Source organism: Passer domesticus, chromosome 1 (assembly GCF_036417665.1).
Source record: "Passer domesticus isolate bPasDom1 chromosome 1, bPasDom1.hap1, whole genome shotgun sequence".
NCBI classification, from domain to species: domain Eukaryota; kingdom Metazoa; phylum Chordata; class Aves; order Passeriformes; family Passeridae; genus Passer; species Passer domesticus.
The window spans coordinates 65,701,859-65,727,685 of NC_087474.1; the positions used below are offsets into that span (position 1 = coordinate 65,701,859).

Genomic DNA, 25,827 nt, shown 5'->3' on the forward strand with positions numbered 1-25,827 from the left:
TGATTGTACTGGGTGTAGACCTCAACTTCATATATTGCCAAGCCACACTACAGCAGCTAGGCACAACAGAAAAAAACAATCAATGAGTCAAAGGAAAATGGTCTTTGAGAAGTTCTGTCTCTTGTAGCCTTATTGAGCAGCTGATTATGAAGGTCTCACAAAACCATTGGCCTAACCATCTGTTCTGCCTTTAGCTATTTTCATAGTACAGCAATCCAAGTCAATGTCTTACTGATTTGGTGAAGGCAAAATAACTAGAACAACAGAAAATACCTGAAATTCCTTATCTAGCATTGAAAAGTGTCTTAAAAAAAAAATGGCTGTTCTGAATGGCAGATCACAGCTACGTACTATATGCTTCAGATTTTAATTTTCTACTAGCCTTTTATTGGAAAAGAAGCCATCAGTATTTTAGTTATATTTTCCTCATAATTTCAGGAAGCCATCCTGAATCCTGGCCTAAGTGTTTTTTTTTTTTTTTTTTTTGGTTTTTTTGTTGGTTTTTTTTTTGTTGTTGTTGGGTTTTTTTTGTTTGTTTTTTGTTTTTTTGTTTGTTTGTTTGTTTGGTTGTTTTTTTTGTTATTTTTTGACTTTGGCATTCTTTAATGCTTTTATTTAGTTTTAAAGGTTTAAAAGTTGCTTTGTGGCTTCATACTTCTAATTCCACAAGTAATTTAGGCACCTGTCTTCTCTTCTCCTTTTCCTTCTCCTCCTCCTTCTCATTGATCTTGTTCTTATTTCAAGCCATGAAGTTTACTTTTTTTTCCTCTTGGATTCTGCTTCCCACTGGGTTTGCATGAGGGAATGTGTGGGCAGCTGCATGATGGTACACAGTTTCTAGATGGGATTAAACCATGACAACAAGATAAACCCTCAATTCTTCAGTGATTTTATATTCTAGGTAATAGTGCATGAGTGCTTATAGAGATGAGTGTTCATGGCTTACACCTTGGTTGAACTGCTGAGAACTGGGATTGCTGAAGCAAAAACTGCTGGGAGCTGGGATTGCAAGGATCATGTTTACCTCACTCTGCTGTAAGACTGAGGCATAGAAGGTTTGTAAAGAACTCATTAGGGTCAGGTCCTAACACTTTCCAAGTCTGCCCTTTCCTAACCAAATATCAAGCAGCATTGCCAACAGTAATAGCTTGTTGTTCAGCGGCTCGAGTCACACATTTGTATGTGTAATTTTGGAGGATAAAATGTAGGTGTGGTACCACCACCAGTGTCTTTCTGAATTTGTAGTTGTCATCTCTTTTTCTAGTCAAAGGCCAGAGGAGGAAAAAGAATAAAGGATCACAGTTCCCCTGCCCTCATCTTTTCTTTTCTACTACGAGTTGCTAAAGAAGGTGTTAGAACATTTTTCTTAAGTGTTTCCCCAACATGATGATATTTTTATCTTGTATTTATGTCTCACAGTTGCCAAGTTAGCTGACCCAGGAACACATCTGTTCTACTCCCTGGACAGATCACACTGCTATCTCTGCCAGTCCAGAAGTGATGAATGCACATGAGCATTAGGGTAGGATGACTAGTAAACATTGGTAGCATTTTTGTTAATCAAGAGGAAATTGCTAGTATGATATATAACTGGAATGAAATACGGCCTCTCTGGGTTTTGAGCTCTGAGAGGTTAAAAAAACACAGCAAGTAATATGAAAAGGACATTGATTTTCTGCCGTGAGTTCTAACAGAGAGCTACCTAGTCACAGTAGAAAAGAGTCCCTGCACAGCAAATCCTAGGAATGTAGCCTGAAGCCTCAGACTCTGGAGGGGGGCCAGCTATAAAGCTCCCCTCAAGCTAAGACTTGAATCCATTCACTTGGACACAGAGACCATTTACAGATGCTAAATTTTACTTGGTGGCGATGCTGCAAAAGCCAAAAATAAATCCATTTGTTTTTTCAACTTCATAAATGTAGTTCACATTTGTTTAAAGCTATGGTTTCCAGGCCTGCCAGTGACTCCAAGGTGAGATATTTTTGAAAATAGAATAATTACCTTAGCAGGCTTTTGTGTAACACATCTGTTGACATGCAAATGATGGATACTATAGTATATGTTTGTGTACAATGACTATATTAATTTTCTGTGACCAATGAAGTGGTAACCTTTTAAGAAAGAAGAAATATTCACGGTCCTAAGTTTCCCCTTTACTTTGAGTACAGAACGTCCATTATTTTCATCTTGCTGCATAATATAGGTATTTATTTGTTCTTTATTTGAAAGACTGTGGTTGGAAAATATTTGGTGAAATCAGTAGTACTAGGTTATAGGAGGAATAAGCCATCCAGAAACTTATATATCTGTTAAGATATATAACAATTATTTAAATAATTGACATTATATTGTAGTAATTTCTTCAATTTCCTATTGTAGAAAAATAGTTCTTTTTGGACATCATGTTACATACCTATTTCAATAGGAAGTTTGGGATAAGGGATCCAATCTATGAACTACACTGGGCTTTGTGACTCTAAGCATCAAATATTATGTGGCATACAGAATAAAAGGGAAAGGATTTTTTACCATGCCTTATCTGACATATTTAATAAAGTTAACTTTGGTGGAATTGCATATGAGGAAATAGAACAACATTCTTATTTTACTGCAGATATTTTTTTCTTGAAATTCTTTTCTCTTTCTTGGAATAACTAACACACATAGTAGTGTTTAAGGCTGCATCAAGAATGCACTTTATCTCCCAATTGCTACCACATAAAATATTTTGGTTCATATCCTGAAACGGTCTTGGAGTGCAGGAACTATTTTTTTTTCTCTTTCCTCCCTCCCTCCTGCTCCATCCCCCTGTCCCCTCAATCTATATCAGAAAATGTGCTCCAAAAGTACACCTCATACACTTTAATCACTAACAGGTGCTCAGTCTAGGTGGTCAGACTAAAGCTATTCCAGAATAAAGCCCCAACTGCATGTGTTGTGGACATGAAGTCTTCAGCACGAGGTGCTGTACAAAACTGTGTTTATTGTGCTGTACTGCTTCCTAGATGGAGTCAAAGACTGTGATGCCATTAAAAGAATTAAGAACAAAATAGAGTAGAATTGCAGAGTATTTGGGTAAAATAATTTTAGAAATTTTAGACATCTTAGTGGGGAAGGTATTAGATTTTAAGCTGATGAACTGAGAGGGGGGAAAGCATCTTTCTGTTGTTCTAGCAGTCGTTATGTCTAAGATTGTGACCCATTGTAGCTGCATAGGGCTGAGGACTACACCCAGTGCAGGCAGCTCAGTGAGCAGCTGCAGTGCAAGTTGCAGGTTGTGCCTTGGATGAGCACATGGTAAATGACTGCTCCCAGCAACAAGCCATGACCTGGCACCAACCCTTTGCACAGCTGAGGGTATGGGGAATTTGAGGGAAGGCTGATCTGTCACTCAGGGACTCTGTGGCAACAAATGAAAGACAAGAAGACTCCAGACCCAAAATCACCACTGGAATAGGTGCACAGACTGTAAGGAAACAAACGCCCAAGGATTTCTTTGTTTGGGGTCCTTCCTGGGCGGCATCAGTACAAGCTGTTGTTGTGCTGCTGCACCATGATAAAAGGCTCAATGTTAACTTATGGGAACCAGACATCTGTGACTGCTACATGGAACCTGGGCTTGAGCTGGTGAGGGAAACCTGTCTATCCGTGTGAGTGGAATGTGTAGAGAGTCAAGCAGGGCACCCGCTGTCTCAGTGGAGTCATGTGTTGTGATGGGGCTTCGATCCCAGCGGTAACAGTCTTAGGTGGTGAGAGTGGTTCCTGGATGGTCAGACGAGAAAGTTTCTTCAACATTAGCATTATCCAGTGCATACAAAGAAACCTCATTTTCAGGCTGGGCAGAACATGTGGTATTGCTGAAAATCGGGAAATAAACTCACTTGTTTGTTAGGGTAGAAAGTCAGTTTTATTAGGTGTGAGCTATATGGGGATCCCTCCACAAATCAGGTATATCAGTTATCAAAACTTGTAACTATTTATAGATTTTAGCAAACAAAGGAATTAGTGTTCATTGGCTAACAAGTTACATGATGTGAGAAATGGATTTGTAAGGAATTCTCAAAACTTGTCAGAAAGCTCACATAGTCTTGTACACCTGTATAAAAACACTGAGATAAGGTGTGCTGTCTTAAGAAGGCCATGGAATAGACATGACACTGTTGAGAGACATATTGAACTACAAACAAGTTTCAGCAAGTTTCAAAATATGGCTTTGCAAAAAGACCAGATATTTTAGAGAATTAGAACTGTGAAAGATGCATTGTAGCAGGACCATGTGGGGTAAAAATATAAGTGATTGGTATTAGAACTATTAGCAGCACTGTGTGGCAAAAGATAATAGGCTGAAAAACATTTATAAGGTATTGTAACCAGTAAATAGGTTGGCTTCTGATAGAATGGCATAGAGTTTTACATCTCTTATATCTCACCCTTCGTCAAGACTGAAAATGGAATAAAAATTTTAAAACGCCTCTCAGTTGCCCCGTCTCTGAAAAGCTGGGAAAACCAACAACATAGTCCTTCGTTAATTAGTATTCTGTCTTCTATTGGTAATCAATTTCTTGCTTCTCATGCCAATTAGTCCACATTTTCTGTCTTTTTATTAACTTTTTCCCAGATAGGGAGACCCCCAGTAATTGTCTTAGTTTCTTCTTCATGTCTGGTTTTTGTAATTTATCTTTGCAGTTTATAACTTCTGCATCCCTGGTATCCAGGTCTCAACAATAAATTTCACTTCCCGGATTTGTTAATTTCCTATCCCAGGTCTGGGAGCACTGAAGCATGACAGGCCCTAAATGTTTTTCTAACCCATGGATATCACCCAGAGCTTGCTTGTTAACTGCTATCTATTTCATGGAATATGACTTTTTGATAACACTATCTATCTGTTTATTTATTTAGTTATTATATTTCAGAGGAGTGACTATAATGATGACAAGGACTGAAGTTTTGATGTACAGAGTATGATTTCCTCTTATTAAGAGCAGAAAAAATATTTTGCAAACATCTAAGTGAAGCCAAACATTCTTACGACTTCATATTGTGGCTTAGCCTCAGCAAACAGGCAAAATCCCAGCCAGCTGCTTGCTTATCCCTTGTCACTTCCCCAGGATGGGGCAGAAAATAAAAAGAGCAGAAATGAGAAAGCTTGAGGGCATGTATTTTTTTTTATTATTTTTTTTTGCAGGCAAAAAGTATTGCAGGCAAAAAAAAACTTACTATGGGTAAAATAACTTAATCACTTGCCAATTAAAATAAAAACAATCAGTAGTTGGAGTAGGGGGAAATAAGGACAAACTTTAAAATAACAACCTTTCTTACCCCGCTTCTCCGATATAGTATCACTCCTTCACTCTAGTTTCATGCTAGACCCCTTCCCCCTTCTTCAAGTGATGCAGGCAGATGAGAAATGGTGCGCTGCAGTCAGTCTGTGGTGGCCTACAGCTGGCCTGTAGGTCTCAAAGGATAAATAATTATAAAATTATAACAGAAATATGTGACCAGTTACATAACTACCTGACTTCTATAATATGATCACTAAGAGTGGGCCCAGGCCATTGGAGACTCAGGCTTCTATTGGCTGGCTGAGCAGGAAGTAACAGGCTCAGCCAATGAGGTTTAACCTCATGGGCTCCTAAGGTATATAAGGGAGCTAGACCTGAATAAAGTGAAGTCTTGCTGCATGAACTCAGTGTGTCTTGTCACTGGTCTGTCTCCAAAATTGTGACAATTAACTACCATGAAAAAGGCAGAAACTCCTTAATTGTATTGCATGAGGTATTTCCAGTAAGGATATGTCATTTTGGATGTAATTTTAAAACAAACTGATCATGTCTCATATGAATAGTGTGTACGATGTCAAATTGAGGCTCTTGCGGACAGAGATAAATGGGAGCATAGAAACCTTGCTTTATAAGAGAAAAATAAATGTTGGTTTTCTATAAATATGTGATCTCTTTAAATATTAAAAACAGGAGAAACATTTCTATCAGCTAAAAGCTGAGCTTTTCAAACATTTGAACAAGTAGTTACAGTAGGGACAATTTTTTTCTTTTTTGTCACTGTAGACAGAAATGTCTAAGGCTTGTTAAACCTATCTGTTTTTAAAATGGGACTCAGTTCACTGTTACATATGACCTGAACTGAATGTTAGGGATGTGAACCTAAAGACTCAGGATTTTCTTATAATTCCTGTGTTTGTTCACGTTGTCAACTTCCCTTTGAGGGGTAAGGAATCAATTTGTGAAGTTCAAATGACTTAAATTTCTCACATTAAATTTCAAAATTTATTCACTAAATTCTGAAAATATTTGGAATGAAATATTGGTAAAAAAAAATTCATTGCGTACTTGTCTTTGTTTAAGACAATTTACAGGGTGGAGCCTGGGAAGCAAGCTCCCTCCCCTTTAGTTTAAATAATTTACACCAATTTAACCCTTTCATCAATAAGGAGAAATGAATGTAAGGAGAAGTAAGTGAAAAAAATAACTGTTTACTAAAAAAAAAACCAAACCAACAACAACTAAGATAACAATAATAAGCACTAGATATTAATGTGCTGAATCCTGTGGACTCCATGGGACCAAAACAATATGGTGGATTGTCCTTTAAAAGAGAGGGATCTGCCAAGAAAGGCAGGAATCTTCCTTGAATGGAGAAGATGACCCCCTGACTGCCTCCCTACAAATTTTTATAACTCTGAAATTATGGGGCTGTCAGGCAAAGATAGGGGAAAATAAATGACAGCAGTTCTTTACTAGAATACACACACACACACACACACTCACACACACACACACACACACATAACAACAGGAACAACAACAGCAACATCAACAACACAAAAAAGAAGAAAACTCAATAAGAGCCTTTTCCCGCCCTTTGGTGTATGGACACAACTGGCATGGAGTGCTGATGGCTCGTGTTGAGGCAGAGGGGCTGTAATGACTCCCCTAGGGCTTACAGGGGATACTGGGATATGAGCCCTGAGCCTCCCAAGGGGTTTATGGCCCAGGGAAGAGAGAGAAGCTAGAGGGGCTGGAGGCTGTTCAGTTTCCCTGTGTTTTCAGGTGTCTGGTGCAGTAACCTGGTAATGGTGGCTCTATTGAGGTTCTAGTCTACAAGCAGCTGGGAGGTGGTCTCTCCAGACAGAAGGAGAGAGGAGTTGGGGGCCCAGTCTTTTTCCCTTGGAAATACCCACGCAGATGGTGCAGGTCTCTCCTGATGAGGATGGGTGCTGCAGAGTGAGTCCTAGTCCACTGGCAGTTTACTGTAAGCAGTGGCCTCACCAATAGGCAGTCAGGAGAAAACTTCACAGCAGTGCCAGACCCCCTGGGCTGAAAAAGTCCAGCACCAGCCACCACAACCATCTCCCCTGCAAACCAGTAAAAGACTGCTCCACCCCCAGCTAAGATCAACATCTGTTTGCCATTTCCATGACAACAAATGTGAAGAAAATTCCTTCAAGAAACCTAACCCCAAACACAAACAAATCCCTTGCCCAGTATGGCTACCTCTTTAGTCAACTGTGTGGCCCATAGGGCAAAGACAAGATGATGAAGAAGCCCTGTTCAGCTCAACCTTCCCCTTTGGTGTTAGTTCCTCTGCTTCTTTTTGACCAGCTGGACCCAGCTGATGTTGGTGTTGCAGTCCTGAACTGCTGCTGTGTTCCGGAGAAAGAAAATAGACTCACTGGGCATTGAAACCCATAGCCCCAGGCCCAACAGCTCCAGCTTGGTGGTACAGCTGTGTATTGTAAAACTCTCTCTGAAATAGTTTTGGATTGTAAAATTTGCAGTTTCTTGGAGATCTGGCCAGGCAACTTCCCACAGACCTCAGAGAGAAACGAAAGAAGGCTTCTGCCTCATGCTGCCTTGGCCCAGAGAACCTGCCCCAGCTAACTCTCTTGGCAGCTCAGTGAGAATGGAAGAGGGCTCTGTGTGCCTGTTCCCTGTCTCTTAAAGAGAACCTGAGAATCCCCATGTCCCTGAAAACTTGGTGTCAAAACTCCAATTCCTATTTTGGTTCCCAGGTTTTAAAGGGACAGTAAAACAAACTGCGTGGATTTTTGTAGAGAAAAAATGGAATAAAATACATTTTTTTTTGGTCACCCAGGAAAATACTTTTCTATTTTTCACATAATTTATAAAAGTCATTCCATCCTCTGAATTATGGAGATTACTAAAAATCTGTTTCAAAGGAATCTGCTAATATCAATGCCAAGTTGATTTTAATGATATCAAATTTTAGCTTTCAGAATGCTGCAGGGTAAATATAATAAATAAAATTTATTAATGTATTAAATGTACATTACAGGGGAAAAACTCCAAAGACAAACACTCCTTCCATATAAGCTTGGCTCTTAAAACTACACATTGTCATACTGCAGCAATTGCTGTTAAAAATGTGATATCACTCTCACTGGAAAGCATAAGGCACATGCTGTAGTTTTAGGTTCATGTTTCCAAACTCACAAAATCTTTTCAGGGTTCTTCATCTTTTCAAGACAGTTAATTTGATAACAAACATACAGAAAAAAATAGCGGGGAGTCAGGGGAGAAGAATTACCATGTAGCAAAGGAAATGTGTGAAGTTATACTCATGGTTCTTTGCCCACTGCTGTTTTTCTCCATGTCAAAGAAAGTGTTCACTTGTATTCATCAAATGTACCATCACAGACAATATTTACAAATAGTACTGTTGTTAAACATATTCTGTGGTAATTTTGTAGCATCTGTTAAGAGTTTTAAGACTTGTCCAAGAAGTTTTTTGTCAGTTTTGTGTTACACTGAACATTTGTCTCAAATGGCAAATATGCATTTAATAATAGTTAAATAAAACTCTGTGTTGAGGACAAGTTTGAGAGATATCCCTGGGAATCCTACATTAATCCAACATGGTAGTATTTTTTCATGTCCCCCTGCAATCATGCAGATTGCTGTTGCCTTAAAACTGAAGGCTGGAGAAAAGTATCACTGGTGTTGGAGACAGGAATGCGACAAAACACATCAAGGTTCATGCACAACAGCCAACTTTTATTGAATGATCTTTTCCTTGCATGGATTTGAAGGTTTGTGCATTTATTCCCATTGGCCAAACCAGTTGCCACCCGGCCAACCAGCCAATAGCTGCTCGTGTCCGCAGTGGACTAGACCTGCTCTCCAACAGTCCACACTGGTCAAGTTACATAATCAAGGCACTTACATAATTAGTTATATTTCAGTTGTAAGATTTGGATTATAAATAATTGTGAGGCCTTCAGGCCAGCTGTTAGCTACCACAGAAAGGGATGTATAGATTTCACAAAACAAGAGTATGTAAGTGTATATATGTTTTGAGCTCAATCCAGCAGGATTTGTGGAGTAGTAATTGGAAGAATCTTCCTGAGAAGAATTAATTAGATACAAATGGGGCATGTTTAAGCTCAAAATTGAAAATATGCACTACTCTTGCATTTGGTGACAAAGGTAAGCTAGATCTTCTACAGCAGCCTGGAAGCATCAGCAACAAAATTTATTTCATTTTGTCTTGTTTTTGGTTTGAAGCTAGGTATTTTTGCCATATGCCTTTCAGTGGTAAATAAGGTCTTTTTGGTTTTCTTTTGTGATATGGTGGTCTCTCTTCAGAGCTTTTCACTGCCTCCCCTCAAATGACATTTTAAAAGCTGAGATGGTTAGCTGAGATCATGTGGATTAATTTTTCTACTTAGTTCTTCTTGGCATTGGCAGCCATCATTGTCCCAAATATATGGGCCAAATAAATTCACTTAAGGTTTGCATCTGCAAAAGGCAAGGAATCTCCTATTTCTTTTCTAGAACTATGTCTTCAAAAGAGGAGTCAACATGGTTAAACTAGGTAATAACCAAGAATTTAGGAGAGTGATACATATTTATAAAATTATATATAAAAAGAAACAACCTACAAAAACTAACCTGGAAGAATTTTTTTGATTTTGTACCTCAGAAAGGTTAGACTCCAGAACATTTCATCTTGTGTGAGACTCAAGACGTTGGATAAAATATATGCTCGCAATTTTGTTAATTTTCAATTGCCATAAAACTGCAAGAAATGTATATTTGATTAAAGCATTACTTTCATAAATATATTCTCCTCACAATATTTTTAGCAGAAATTTTTCAGCTTTGGCTGAAAATAAATGGAAAATATTTCCATGAAGTTGTATTGATAATTTGTGTGACATGAGGTCAAATTAAAATCCAGTAATTTTTTTTTAAAGTAGAATTAGTTTTCAGTAGTAACTCTTATCCTAAGTCTTCTAGCCAATTTTTATGGTTTTGAGAACAAATTTCTACTATTTTAAATACAGGCTTTCCTTTTTGCTCCTTCATACAGTGTAAATGTACTTCCAAATAAAAGAAGAATTATACATCTTACAAAAATGTACACATATCTCTATTTGTAGGAAGCTCATTGCCTTTAGACACATATAGAAATCTTTTACAGACTGGCTTAGAAAGGACATCATTCATCACATCTGCTAGTCTCTTCTAAATTGTAATTACAGTAAATGTTGTTAGTTGCAATTCTTGTTAGTTACTTTCTTGGCAGTTTTGTAGGTTGGAGGGCAAAGCAATGACAGAATTATGTTTTAATTAGCATCAGTTGTCTTCTTATTAGCAATAAAAATTGAAATAAATTTTTTTAAAAGATATTCTATAATAAGGAGAGCCTGCTAATATACTTCCTTTCTCTTTACTAAAATTATTGAGATGCCCTGATTTTTACACACTGATGCCAACCTTCTAATATAGTAGTTTTCAACTTGCAAGACACTTTAGATTTTGAAAATATTAATTGTGGTTGGAAAGGGTACGTAAAGATTCTTCCCTTCTCAGGTCTCTCATTTTCTGGAAACTGTTGAAAAGATGGAGATGAATTATTTAGGCCTTAAACTGCCTGTGGAAAGTTACCTGCTCAAGAACTGCTTGGTTTTGTTTTGTTTTCATTTTGATGTTTTTGGGTTTTTTTTGTTTTTTTTTTTTTTTTTTTTTTTTTTTTTTTTTTTTTTTTACAAGGTAGCATTTACTTCACTCCTATATGGAGCAATGTCCATATAGATAAAGAAATGAGTTGTCCACCAAAGTTTTGTCAGTAATAACCTCTTTTTTGCACACACCAGTCCTTCCAAGACTGTAGCACTTTGGCAAGTTCTGTCTGTATACATCAACTATCAGGTTTTGTTTTTAAATACAGGTGAATTTCGACAACTTATTGTAATGTAGTAAGACCTGACAAATAATGGATATGAAGGACCTGTTTGGTACAGGAATTGGTCACAGTCAACACAGCTTCTTGAGAGGAGAGTCCTGCTTGCCAAGCCTGATTTCCTTTTATGACAAGGTAATCCATCTAGTTCGTCAGCGCAAGCCGGATGATGTAATTTTTTTGAATTTCAGTAAACCTTTCCAAACTGTCTCTCACAGTATCCTCCAGAAAAAAAATGTCCAGCCTACATCTGGTTAAAGACATCATGGGATGGGTAAGCAACTGGCTCACAGGTTGGTGACATCTGGTCCAGAGTGGTTACCTGTTACTAGTGGAGTTCTTTTAGGGCTCCATCCTTGGCTCTGTGCTCTTCAGAAACTCCACTAATGACCTGGTTGCAGGACTGGAAAGGATACTAAGCAAGTTTGCAGACAGTACTAAATTGGAGGAAATGTTGACTCCCTTGAAGGCAGGGAGACCCTGCAGACACACCTCAACAAATTAGAGGACTGGGGAATTATCTTCTGTGCTCCCCTGGCATCTTCTAAGTGATTTGAAAAACCCAGCCTATAGGTTACTTCAGAAAAAATAAAGATGTGAAGAAAATAATTTTAGTGTTAATAAGGCTATCTTTGGGAGGAATGGACTCCTTAAGTAGCTTGCTAACTTATACAATTTAAGAAGTCAAACAGAAATAGTAATATGACAGTAGGGAGAAACGGGTCTTGATGGAGCCTATAGGAGTGACATACCCAATGTTATCTTAGCTCAGAAATGGACAATTGGAAAGAATCACAGACTCAGCTTTTTGTCAGAAGGAATATTCTTCTCAAAGATACACTTCTTAACTAGACTGTTCAAGTCATAAATATTAATAATTTTACTATGCTAGAAGAGAGATATAGAAATAACACGGAGATGAAAATATGGAAAGGAAGAGAAAAATAAAAAATAAAAACACAAAAAAGAAATGTGTAAAAGAGTAAAATACACAATGAAAGCCTAAAAGAGCTAAGAAAATAAATGCAAAACAGGATTAGGTCCTCTGGGTTACATACAGTCAAGGAATTGAATTGTTTTAGGCTTCAGAAGGTCAGGGCTTTCCTTTTTCAGTTTCTGAGTTCGGGCTGTGCTTACTCATTGCTCCAGGACTAAATCATGGTGGCGAGAGCTTCTATTTTAAGTTGTAAAGCCAGCAAAAAACTTCAAAAAAATACACCATTCTTTGCTCTTTTACAACATTTTGTACTTTATTATGTTTGATTTTACTAATCCATTTAGTTATTGAAAAACAATGCCTAAGTACCTTTCTTGTGTTCTAAAATAGTAGCATTGTGAAATAAATTTTCAGAGTGGAAAGAGAAGCTTTTGCTTCACTGTTTTTAATGCGTGTTTGTATCAGAGCTCAAAGTGTACTTTGTATCAGGCTGCTTTCCAGATTGATGCTTTCCTTTTTGTAGTGCTGCTGAGGTAGGAGCAGCACAATGCCAATTTGATCACATTGCCTTTTCTGACCTGAAAGCCAGGTTGCACCTTCTAGGAATAGGTTTGAATCCTTGGTGGCATGCTAGTTTGACAAAATAGTAGTTGCTGAACTAATACTTGATATGGTTAGACAAATTGCAGGACAAGGCGTGTTAGGTATTTTTGCTTCACAGTGCTTGATTTTGGTTCTTGCTCTGATGAATAGCAATGTAGCTACCTAAACTCAAAATAAGAACAAATGTTTTTCACATCTCAGAGCCTTTGTTGTTTTGTTGGGTTTTTTTTGCATGGTTTTTTGTTTGTTTGTTCGTTTGTTGTTTTGTTCCCCCCCCCCCCCCCCCCCCCAAACCACTGAATAGTTGCTGGAGCATGTCATGCTTTGAAGAAAAACATCTATAGTTCAATACACACTTAACACTTCCTCTCATATCCTCAATGCTATTTTCCACCATTATGCATTCAAAATCTTATTAAAAGAATGGGGTAACTGAAGGGTTTTGTATCAAAAATCATTATAGCTATAGCAAAATCAACATCAAACACCTTCAAATATATTGCCAGTATAAAATATAAATATTGTTATTCTATTAATATTAATATGAAATATATGCAATGAGTAGCTATTTATTATTAAAATAAATTCTCAGAAACATTAATAGAGGACATTGCAGCATTTTCATGTAATTTGCACTTAGTTGTATAAAGGGATGGTATTCATAACATAAAGGACTACTTTTCTATAGCTTGATCAATGGAATTAATTTATTGTCTTCTTGATTACAAAGAAAATAATTAGAAGTACTTTGATGTAGATTAGGTGGAATGGAATTGAATAGAAAAATAACTTGACCTACTTCTAAGGTAACGGCATTTTGTTGCTGTTTTGAAGTTTATACTTCATTACAGAAGGTTTTTGAGATTTTAAGAATATGGTGCTTTGGAGGGGATGGGAGCTCTATAAAATAGCACTTCAAAAGTCTTGTACTTCATCTTGCAGTGATACCGATACGCATACCTTAATTTCTTAATTTTTATATGTTGTTAAATGGAAGTTTTATTATTTGCTATCCTTGTGGAGAAAAGGGATGCATTGAGAATTCTTGAATATTTTTACTCCTTTTTTCCTCTCCTTGTCAGCCAAATTTTATTGAATCCCCCCTTTTCTAACAAGATTGAGCTTGGTAGAAAAATTATACTTAAATAATCTAGAATGAAATATTTAAACATCATGTTTTGAGACATAATTCCTGCACTAATCCTGGAAATCCTTTCAACATCATCAATTGTATTTTACTGTGACACAGTGGAGAGAGAAGCATTATGTTGCCTCTAAGCCACTAACTGCTCTATTTACATTCTCCATTTGTCAAATCTAGTTTACTTCTAGTTTACTTCTATGCTTCTTTACTACTGGTGTACTTCTATACTTCTACGCCTTTGGCTTTTGTTGTATGAGGGAAATCCAGCAGCACAATATTTAAAATGTGTTGTGATGGGGAAGATTTGGATTCGTAATCTTGTTTCTTGCTTGGCAAGAGAAGAATTAAGATCTAATAATTGAATGCATCATAAAAAATAATTGCAAAATACTGTTATGAAGTTTTACTTGCTAGGACTTTAAAATTTTGTTCTTTGTTTCTACACTAACACAGTTTTTATTGGCGTCTTAGGTTACAATGTAAGATGTAACCAAAAGTATGTATTCTATCACCATCTGTTAAAACCAGGCGGGGCAGTGTTCTTTATCTCTTCCATGACCCATCCCTCATTACTCCAGAGAGCTGTCTCTGTTAATGGGCCATCAAGTCTCACTGCAGGACTCATAACATGACGTCTTCTCATTGTGAGATGTTCTGCTCAGGGGGAGGAACCAAGCATTCGCATCTGGATATAATCTGAGGCTTGGAACACCAAAGGCGGCCTTATCCACTGAATTCCCAGAGGAAGACCAGACGCTTCTACACCACCACTGGACATTCCGAGGAAGACCTTCTTCTGCTTCAACAAAACCACATCTATCACTCCAAGAGGACTGCAGCCATGATTTAATTGGACTGATACCAACACCCTGACCAACATGGCGTCAGGTTGTATTGTGACCCTATCAGTGATTTTATACTATTAAATTTATTTTAATGCTCCTATTAAATTATAGTTATGACATGGAATCTTCCACTGGTTTGCTTTCATACTAATACAATTGGTATTCCTCCTATGCCTTTCCAAAGAGAAAAAAGTTGATTGAGGTAAAGGTATGATATATATTCTATGTATCATATTTTTTAGGTATACTGAAGTTAAGATAATCTAATAAAGCATAGGGGGCTCTAAGGTATTCTTTTTCTTGTCAAGTCCTCTATAGTAGGGCTATGGCAATGGTTCTAATTTTGGAATATATCTGATAGAATAATTCTGAAAAAAAAGTGTTACCATAACTTAGGTCCTAATACCTGGCTATCTGTGATGTTTCTTCAAATCTGCACTCATGTAAATGCAACTTAAATAAAGAACAAGAATCTCAACATCTGTAAAAAAGTTATACTGCCCTTTGCCTTCTAAAGAATGTAAATCCCCTTTGCTCTTTTCAAAGCTGAAATAAAAATAAAGCCTTTATCCCAATGCCAAGTAATTTGAACTTGAGGCACTTGCTGTTTAAATTCTTCAAAATAAATTTCCAGTTGAATCCACCAGAATGGAGATTTGCTACACCTTTTCTTCTTTCATTCAATTTTTAACTAATCTGAAATCCTTTACTGGTTGACAGTTCTGAACTATACACCTAGATTTTCCACTGGTGAATTTTGGGCGGATGCCAATAGGTCTCATACATTTTTTTCATGTATTCCCTTGCTAACTCTGGGCTAAATTTACATTTCAAATGAGAAGAAGCCATATAAACCTCCCACAGATCTGTTTGTTGTAACAACAGTAACCCAAACCCATCAAATTTTATTTTTCAATGAAAGATATCATAAAGAAACTAAAAAAAAAATGTAGTTCCTGTCTACTAAATTAAATGGTGCTTTTCAGAGAGAAATAGGAAAGGGAATCTTTTATTTTCCTTCAATACTTTCTCAGCTATGTGATCAAAATATATCAGGAACTGGTTAATAAAGCAATGGTGCTTTCTTTAGCTTGTACCAGTGAGCTTTAGGACTCACAAAGTTGTATTTTTCAGTACCTGAAAATGGACTGCTGGCTCTTTACTGCGAAGATTGTTGTGGTTGACACAATTATTTAAGATAATCTTTTATCCTAATGCTAGGGCCTGTAAACTGTTTCCCTTTTCTCTTCAAATGTGCTGTGTTTAATAAGCAACTTTTTCAGCAAAAGTGCATCTTTAAAAATAATGGGAATGGAGTGCAGCAGAAGACTTCCTGGACCAGCTGAGGGTAAACATATTTAGCAGTGAAAACAAGGATGATGAGTGATTGATAGAATAATTGCCAAACTTGCATGCAATTGAGGATGCTAGGGTCAGTAGGCTAGCTCTTTTGGAAAAATATTGAAGGATTTTGCCTTGCTTCTATAGGGAATTTGGAAAAAAAATAGAAGGGAAAAAAAGAGAAAGGTCCAGGAAGCAGCATAAGTGTTTTGTCTCATGATCTTTCTTTACAGTAACAGTGATGTCAGAGCTAATATCTTCTCATGTGTGGACTAGTTATTTGTTATTAATACTCATTCATAACAGCATACAAATGCCACTAAATTATGGAAAACATTATTTCTTATATCCTTGGCAATGTTTCAGAAGCATTTAAAGGCTCCTGATGGGATAAAGGTTTTGCAGTCATACCTCATCATTGTGAGTCAAAACCTGCCCTTGAGAAGTGTTAGCAGACCCTCGGGTCTCTTGTGTCCCAATATAGTGCCCTGGCAAAACTGCCTCTAATTATAATGCACAGAAGTAATATTGCAGTCAATGAAACTTAAATAGAATTAGTATAATTCACAGCATTGAAGAGATTGGATTCTCAGTTTATAAGAACAGAGAAGACAATGAGAATTTTAAAATATAATTATTTAGCTTTGCCAGGATTAGAATGACCTTGGCTCTCAGCCAAGAACATTCCAATTGAGCTAACACCAGGAAACACATCTAATGTTGAGATTGTCTTTGCAATATGATAACAATTTAATTTAATTTGTGAAGGTCATCCAAACTTGTATTAAGGACAGTATTAGTGTACAGTATGTTCACATATTTTAATGTCACAGTGTAAAAGACATGAAAAGGAGTCCAAGAACCAGGATACAACTACTCTAAGAAATGTTACAAAATGATGCAATACTATTTCTTAAAAAATATTATAATGAAATGTCAGAGTTCATAGATGTTATTTTAACTTTAAAGTCTAGTTTTTAATTTCTTCATTTAACTCCATTTATTTTACACACTATATACAGCTGTTCAAACTCATAATACATTTCAAATCAGAAAGCATTATGAGAAGTCAGTCAAGACATTCTCAGACTGCTCATAGTAGTCATATTTGGCTTATTGGAAACTAGGGAAACTGCATAGTATTTATTTGGAATAAAAGTGCAAAAGAAGCAGTCCTTTGTTAAATTTCAATTTTGACCTATCTCATTATGCAATCATGTCTTCAGATTGTGCAGACTGGGATCAAGGAGATGACAAATGCTAGGAAAGGCACCTTTTTTGTACAGTTCTACCACAATGCACATATGAAAACATGGCTTTAGCTTAAATTTACCAAAGAGGTGGCTGTGCTATGGCGCTTGGCTGTGGACTGGAGTGACAGAAGTGTAGGTGTATTTCTCTCTGCCTCTTTGCATGGCTGACTAAGGTGATTTCTTTGACTGCTTCTGCTACATATACCCATGGATGCCCCTCAAATCCTGTGGATAGGTGGAAAGACCTATTACAATCTTCCTAATCTGTGTGAAATATTTTTCAACAAAATTGTAATTTATGGAATGTAACAGAATTGCTTGGGAAAAAAGGAGCAGAGGTAGCAGCAGATTTAACAAATCAAAGGTTGTGCTACAGATAGCTTTCTTATTTTCCAGGATTATAAACAGAGCAGGAAAGCATTCCTTTCAATAGCTTTCTTTGAACTCATTCAGATAATATATGTATTGGAAAGCTGAGAGAAGGAGAAATTAGGGACAAAAATGAAATTTCAGCTTTATCTAAGAGGTCACCATAACCTTTGTCTTCCCATCTTCCAAATCTTTCAGTCTTGAGAGTTAAGAGGACAGATTTACTTGGATGAATTATGTAGTAATTATAGATATATAATTAATTATAATAGAAGAGTCTTTTTGCCACTCTTCTCACTCTCTTTGAGTTGAATATATAAATATATTTCTTAGGGATGGGAAGCAACTGCCTTTTTTAGATGACCTTGATGAAGAAGAGGTGAACTAGAAGGTCCTCAAAGACTTTACAAATCAGAGAAGATTTTAATGCCAGTTGTGGAAGCAGGATTTGGAGAATACTAGCAAGTCAACTTGTGGAATGAGGGACAAGTATGCTTTGCTTTCAAGGGACTTAGACAAACCACATGCCTTTAGAAGTAGTTTTTGTTTTCTAAAAAATCAATCTTTCTAAATATTGTAATTGAAGAGTATGATTTTTCCCCCCTTCTTTTGTATTGTTTTTGGTTTTGTTTGTTTTTGTTTTTGTTTTTGTTTTTTAGAGCTAATTTGGATTTTACAATGACAACAATTTAGGACTAATTCTAATAAAAGGGGCTGTGCAATGAAGAAATAATTTCAGGGAGTTGAAAATCAGTTGATAATCTATTGATAATCATATTGAATTGCATGTTCATCTTCTTTCTTGGACTCTATATCAGTCTGTGCCACTGTGCCATTTCTGAAAGACAAAGTGTTTGTAGTACTTATTACAGGAAACCCAGTACAAGTCATTTTACATGACTGGTATTAAACAGTAATAAAACCACTGAATCTGTTTTCTTGAGCTCTTTTTTGGATAAACTTTACAGGTCAATAAAGTTCAAGCCTACCTTGTCCTACCTTGATGTTTTTGTTTTCAGTCTTGTAATTGCAGATACTGAAATTATTTCTACATGGCAGCGTACAGGTCTAGTGATTCACTGAAGAATTGGTAGCTGAATATCTGTAAAGGCCACCGCTCATGCTATCACAACTTCCTTAATTTTGAAAGTTATAGGAAAAAAAATTGTCTTCTGGCTGTTAAGTGTATACACTTACTAGAGTGACTGTTGCAAGTTGTCCTGGTTCTAGACAAGACAGAGCTAATTTTTTTCAATATCCAAAATGGAGCATGGCCAGGACCATGGAGATTACTTTGTTTCATTTCATGTCATTGCTGGGAGCAGGGGAAAGGGATTCTCTTGTCTCTTCCAGGGAGGAGGGCTTCCTTCCTGTCAAGAAAACATGGTAGGGGAAGCCATCTAATATTTGTTTATTGTTGTGGATGTTCTATGTAAATTGTTTCTTTATTTTACACCTTTAGTTAGTAATATTGTTGTGTTATGGTTAATTTCCTTACCTCATTGCTGTTTCCAGTAAATTATTTTGATCTCAAACTATGCTCTTTACCTTTTGTGCCTCCAATGGAAGGGGGAGAGGAGAATGAGTGGTGGCGTGGTTTTAATGGGAAAACTAAATTAGAGAATAACATTCCTAAACCATAACACAAGTCAAATCACATATTAATAATTTTCAGTTTTCAGATTGTATTTTCCTCCTAAATACTCACTGCAATATCTTTCTATTCTCTGCATTCCTTTAGGCATTTCATTCTGATGTTTCAAGCCCCATCAAATCTCAATTATAAATATACTGCTAGTATAAGAAGATTTTCATTAAAATATAATCTACCATCTTTTAGCAAGTCTGAACCCTCATGTTAGAAAATAATGAAGTTTTATAACTTACTCTTCATGGTAAATTTCATAGTATTTTTAAGCAGCAAGAATATTTTCAATTTAAAGGTTAAGGTTAGCGTTTTTTTTTTTTTTTTAGTCTTTTTCTATTTCCCCTTACTCAACAGAAAATCCTGTATGGATATCAATAGCATGCCTTTTGTGCTCATAGTTTGCAGTAATGGGAGCAAACTATTTTTGCAGTAATGGGAGCCTCAACTTTGTTCAGTAGAAACCTTGTAAATTAAAAAAATGGCAATCTGAATGAACTACTATGAATCAAGGTGATAGCTGTGAGCATAGACTTGTCAGTGAGTTCTGCAGACAGCATGTGGCAGCTTCCCACTTTATCTTCTGATAGATCGGGGTATATATGCTGCTTTTTTTTTACATTTTAAATCACATTTGAATTTCATAATACTTGGTGACTCTTTATGGAGATAATCAGCACACAGGCTACATATGTTAGAGAGTTACAGGGCATGAGACTTCTAGAAAGAAAACACCAAAACACTTCCTTTTCCTGCTATGGCAAAAACTATTCAGTCTCAGGAACTTCTTTCATTTAACATGTAACATAGCAAGATGTAGCGTATCTTTGGGTAAGAGAGGGGTTGTATGTTTTTTCTTTTTTTCTTTTTCTTTTTTTTTTAGTAGAAGATTGTCTCAGTGAACAAATGGTTGTGAGTTTTCTGAGCAAATTAATACTTGTGAGACAGGTCATCCTGTCTCACAAGTTGTGAAGAAATCTTTTATGTGAATTTTCCTTCTGTAACTTCATATTTTTGAAAATGTCTCAGCAAAGGTAACTGATTTAGACTTGGACTAGCAGTCACTCACTTTGCATATTCAAAGACTTCACACACATAGGTACTGATAACAAGTTTTCAGTAGCTTCAGGGAAATATTAAACTTTTGTCCTTTTAAGTAACACATGTTTTTCCAAATAGCAAAGTACCTTTAGTACTTCAGTATCTTGAACTCTAACAAATATTAATCATACCAAAATGGAACTTTAGCCTATTTTTTCTAGTTAGCAGTCTCATAAGAATGTTTGATAATTGCTATATGAAAAAAATTTCAATTTGCAAAAATATTCTGTCATTAATAATGTTTGGCCTGAATGAAGGGCAGCAGTTGCAGATGACTTCAAATGCTTAGCCAATTACAAATCCAGTACTTGTATTAAGATGGAAAAAGAAAAGGAATTACTTGGAAACCATATCATAATCTCTAATCTCAATAGGATGCATATTTTAGAACAATTATGAAGGAAGCTTGGAAAACAAAAGAAAAGAAAATTCAGGACAAGATTAACTATTGCAAATTACTACATATGTGGTGAACAAACTTGCTTCACTCAAAATGTCTCATCATCTATAGACAAAATTCTGGGAGAAAAAAATTAAATTAGACTGCTTTAGCATTTTTGTGATGCACCTGGTATTCAGTACCACACAAACTGAAACTGTCAGGGAGGATGAGGAATAATGAAAGATTAATAAAGATCCTATGCTGGTTAATGGTGCTGAGTGTCAGATGCCGACTTGTCTGGCATGAGGTTATAAATGGTAAACCTAAAGAAAGAGATTTGCAAACATTCTTGCTTCACAGTTTTGTTAATGATCTTGGCATTTAAAAATACACACATCCTAAGTAAATTAGCTGTTAGTACAAGGAACAAATGTGAATAACTTTGAAGATTGTTGTAAAGGAAATGGGTTAATATACAATATGATAAAGCTGTTTTATTAGAAAATAGCAGTAAGTGTATCTGCTGTAGTCTTGGTTTCAGAAAGAATTGTGGGAGTACATTCCCCTTGCCCCCCAGGGCACACTATGATTATTCATGACAAGAGCAACTAAGAAAATAAAGAAGATTTCTCTCCGTTTGTGAGGATTATAAAAAAATTATTGGGACATACATTAAAGACACATATTTAAACTAGAGGATATTATTAGCAGAAGAAGAAATAAGCAAACTGATTACTAACACATTGAATTTTAAAATACAAGGAAATTCTAACTCCTTGTAAGACAATTCAGTTAACTCCTAATTGGAGTGATTGCTTTCGAAATTCAACTCAGCAAGATTATGAAGGGAATTCTACACGGCAGTCATTGCAAAAGAATAAGATTGGGCTACAAAATGGGAAAGCGTTTTTTAGTATTATGCTCTTAATTGTGTCAAAAATAAGTGGTATTCTCAGTGTATTATGTAATGTATTTTCAGGTTTCAGCATAATTTGGATTAGTGATGAAGGAAGATAAATGACTGATAAGAACTCACACTTTAAGAAAGTGTTATTGAGTTTTATGTATGCTTTAATTTTTACTTTCATTTTGCTTAACTTGCCTGAATAATTTTTCTGATTGAACCATATCCTTTTTGATACAAACAACCTGTGACTGTTCTGTCCCTCGGTAGGGGGCTAGGTATGTCCCTGGTGGGCAGGAGCAAATAATGAGAGTTGATTCACCTTTGACCCTTCAACACCATTACATGCAAAATTGGGCACATTGTTCTAGTGTTTGTTGCCTTGCTGGGACTGTTCACTTTGATGACACTAACACATCTTTGTCATTCTGGTGTTATCTTGTTGTGATTCTCACAGCAGAGTAGTTGAAAGAAGGTTTGCCAGGTGTGAGAAGAAGAACACAGTGATTATGTGTGTGATTATGATTAGATTAGGTTTAATACAGTATCTAAATGTTGCCAATGCAATATATAACAACTCTATGAGCTATTATGATGGATTATGATCATGAGGTTGTGGTCCCTCCTGTTGAATCACAACCTTCAGTGTGACCCCTTGCCTTTTACAACTTCTCAGAGAAGTCTAGGTGCAGCTAGGTCCATCTAGTTTCAGATTTAATAAACAGTTTATGACTGAAGGGGTATAATATAGACAGGTTCATCTAGAAACCTACAGGTTTACAGTCTTTGGTGATGCAGAATTCCCAATAACAAAGCAGCAAAGCACCAATGAAACTATTGCAGGATTTTGTTCCTATGTTTGCCTGAATCTTAGCAATTTTTTCACACTTATCCAAAAGTGAGTATTCCTCATCTTGAGGTGGGATGTACTCTGCAGGATCACTTGTAAACTGCTTGCAGCCTCAGGATTCCAGTTTGCCCAGCTGGCCTAGTCTCCAGCAACATTTTATGCCCTTTTATAGGCCCATGTACACCAAAGTCAATCACAAATACCTCTGTTTCCCCATCTCTGGACTGTATTAATTATGGAGGATTCAGCCAGTTCTTCCTGTAATATCTACCTGGTGTTCTTATATTAAGACAAACCACACTGCCTATTAGAGACAGAAAAAAGGGAGAAGGATGCATGCATGGTGAAGGGGGAGGACATACCTAAGACCTGACTATAGCTCATTTCTTTGTTTCTATTTGACCATTTTTGGGAATTTTGAGAACAAATGTATAATGTTATTGTCCTATGAACTATCTATATCTGAAGGTTTGTGTCAAAATAACTGAAAGTAGTATAAAGTATATATTGAGTTAATTTAGTTCTTGACAAAACACAACTCAAACAAACTAAAATATTCATAATATTTGTATTTTCTAGCTTGCCACTTCAATCAGTAGCCATCATAAATGGAAAAGATAGTAATGCCAAACTGCTTTGAAATAATTCACTTGGTATCCTCCAATCAGATCCATAAGCAGATATAAGAAAAAAACTATCAGGGAGATTTTAGAAGGAAAAAAATATTTAGTCTGTACTCGGGAATTTTTTTCTTTTTGAATTATATGTCTGAAACCACTGAAACTACTGTCATTATAATGACCAAGGTAATCTGTTTGCTTGATTAAGTTTATGTTCACTAAAGAAATAGAAGTTCATAAGTTCATTAATGTAGCAAAAGTAATGTTCTCTTCAAACTCTTCATGAATTCCACTGCACTGAAGGCATAATGTCGACTTAACATATAGATATTACTCCATTTGCTGTAATAATTTTAGAGAAATTTGAGCCATATCCAGATGGCTTTTGAAGATTTCCAGGGCCATTGTTCAGTCACCCTCTCAGTATAAAAATATTTCCTTTTATTCAGAGGGAAACTCCGGTATTTCTGTAGGTCCTGTCACTGGACAGCATGTAAAAGAGTCTGACTCTGTCCTTTTTGTATCCTTCCTTCAGGGATCTTGATAAGACCCCTCTGCGTGTCCTCTATTTCAAACGGAACAGTTCAAGTTCTCTCCGCCTTTCCTCATAGGAAAGACACTCCAGTCCCTTAGTCATCTTCATGGCCCTTCACTTGACTGTGTCCAGTACATCCACGTCTGTCTTGTAATGGGGACCTCAGAACTGAATACAGTACTTCAGAGTTGGCATCAGCAGTGTAAACAGAAGAGAAGAAAAACTCCCTCAAATTGCTGTAAATACAGAGCAAGGTGTCAATTAGCCTTCTTTGTTCTAAAGACACATTGCTGCTTTGTGTTCTGTTTTATGTGGATGTGGCACCTGGGGATATGGTTTAGTGCTGAACAAGGTGATGCTAGATTAAGGGTCAGACTCAATGATCTTAGAGAATTTTTTCCAGCCTTAATGACTCTGTGATTCTATGTTCACCACCATCCTCAGGTCCTTTTCCACCCAGAAGCTTTTAGTTGTTTCTTCCCAGGTTGAAGGACTTGGCACTTCCACTTGCTGAACTTGAAATTCCTGTACTTTCCATCAGCTTGTCAAAGTGCCTTTAGAAAGCATCGTCACCCTTCGATGTATCAGTATCATCATGGTATCAATATTAAAATGTAAAATAAATATTTATGCTGATTTTATGTTATTTAGGAATAGCTTGTTCTATTGTAAAATAGTAATCTCCTAACTCACCTACAAGAGGGCTTTAAAAATTATATTAATAAAAATTTTCAAAATTATTGTAAAGGTTTGAGAAGTCAGTCCATCTTGTTGTTTATAGCTTTATAGGCTGTTGTCAAGATGAAAAATGAATTGATCTGTTACTTTGATGTCAAGGGATGATAAATTTAGAAGTAATTCTAATAACAACAGAATGGAATCATGGGAGGTTTATAGTTTAGAATGATCTTCTGTCTTCTTCTTAAGGAGTCTTCTTTAGTGCAGATTTTGACTTACATCAAATGCATTGAGCATATTCTTCCATTCTAGTATGCTGTGAGTGAAATAAATTTATTTTTGATGCAGTAACACAAGTTTTCACCTATGGAAATAATAATTATTAGAATAATAAGAAAACAAACCATATTTTCTGAAAGATGCCTATTTCTACAAATCTTTAGAGATCCCTTCTTTCTTCCTTTCTTTGCAGCACTTTTAATAATACAAATACTTTACTGAAAGCTATTTTTCTTCAACTCAGTAATGTGTGATAAGTGCTAAGAAACAGTGGACAATGTAGGAAGCATCTCTTTTTCTCTGGTGCTGCTTTTAAACTACCTTAAAAATGCCCTAAGTCCACAAAAAGGTCCAAAACCCACAAATGATGACTTCAAAGGTAAATTTAACCATGATGATGGTTATGATTATCATAAAACTTGATACCTGATGTGCTTATTTAAATTCCACTGGGTATTCCATTGGAGCCTAAATATATTTGGAAGTCTGCCCTCACGACCGTGTATATCAGCTCACGATATGCTGTAAAATTTTTTTAATTTGGAAGAGCCTAAACATGAAGGTAAATTTAAAAGATTATATACTGGTTGTTGCCTCTTAGTTGTATGGATCATAAAGAGTACCAATATACTGTATTTATAGAAGTAATCTTTATACCCAGCAGAGTTTCACATCAGAAGCACCCTCACTGTGAACCTTACTATATCATTGAAAACCTGACCCTGAATATAGAATTGTAATATAAAGTCCCTAAACTTATTTGAGAAATATTTGTTTTAATTTAAGAATTAACTCTTAATTATTTTGTGGATGCCTGATAAAGGATCTTAAAGCTGGTTTATAAGATTTAATAAATAGAAATTTAGCTATCAAAGGCTACAAGGGGTTTGGTGAACAATCTATATTAAATTTTCAAGTTGGAGTGGAATTCTTGCAAAACTATTTTTAATTTTCTGCCTTTTATTTGGACTCAAAATTATGACTGCTCTAAAACCTACAAACACCTCTTTTGGAGGCCCAATCACTATCACCTCGGTGATTACCTTTCAGTTTTCAGAGTCCTGCTGTTTCCATACTCTGAATGTATTTTTTTTCCTGGCAAATAAACCTACTGT

General features: G+C 36.1%; 2 long non-coding RNA genes across 6 annotated transcripts; one reads left to right on the forward strand and one right to left on the reverse strand.

Annotated features, from left to right (window-relative positions):
- Positions 1 to 558: 558 nt before the first annotated feature.
- Positions 559 to 5,577, reverse strand: LOC135301480 (uncharacterized). The gene is made up of 2 exons (XR_010363219.1): positions 5,323 to 5,577; positions 559 to 3,857 (listed from the first exon to the last, which is right to left on the reverse strand). It is a non-coding gene; the product is annotated as an uncharacterized LOC135301480 (long non-coding RNA).
- Positions 5,578 to 5,790: 213 nt separating this feature from the next.
- Positions 5,791 to 19,416, forward strand: LOC135301435 (uncharacterized). 5 transcript variants are annotated; one of them, XR_010363205.1, is made up of 4 exons: positions 5,791 to 9,467; positions 11,215 to 11,361; positions 11,445 to 11,500; positions 14,560 to 19,416. It is a non-coding gene; the product is annotated as an uncharacterized LOC135301435 (long non-coding RNA). The 5 variants fall into 5 exon arrangements; XR_010363203.1 differs by having other exon boundaries at positions 5,792 to 9,467; positions 14,573 to 19,416; XR_010363202.1 differs by lacking the exon at positions 14,560 to 19,416 and having other exon boundaries at positions 5,797 to 9,467; positions 11,445 to 13,037.
- Positions 19,417 to 25,827: the final 6,411 nt, after the last annotated feature.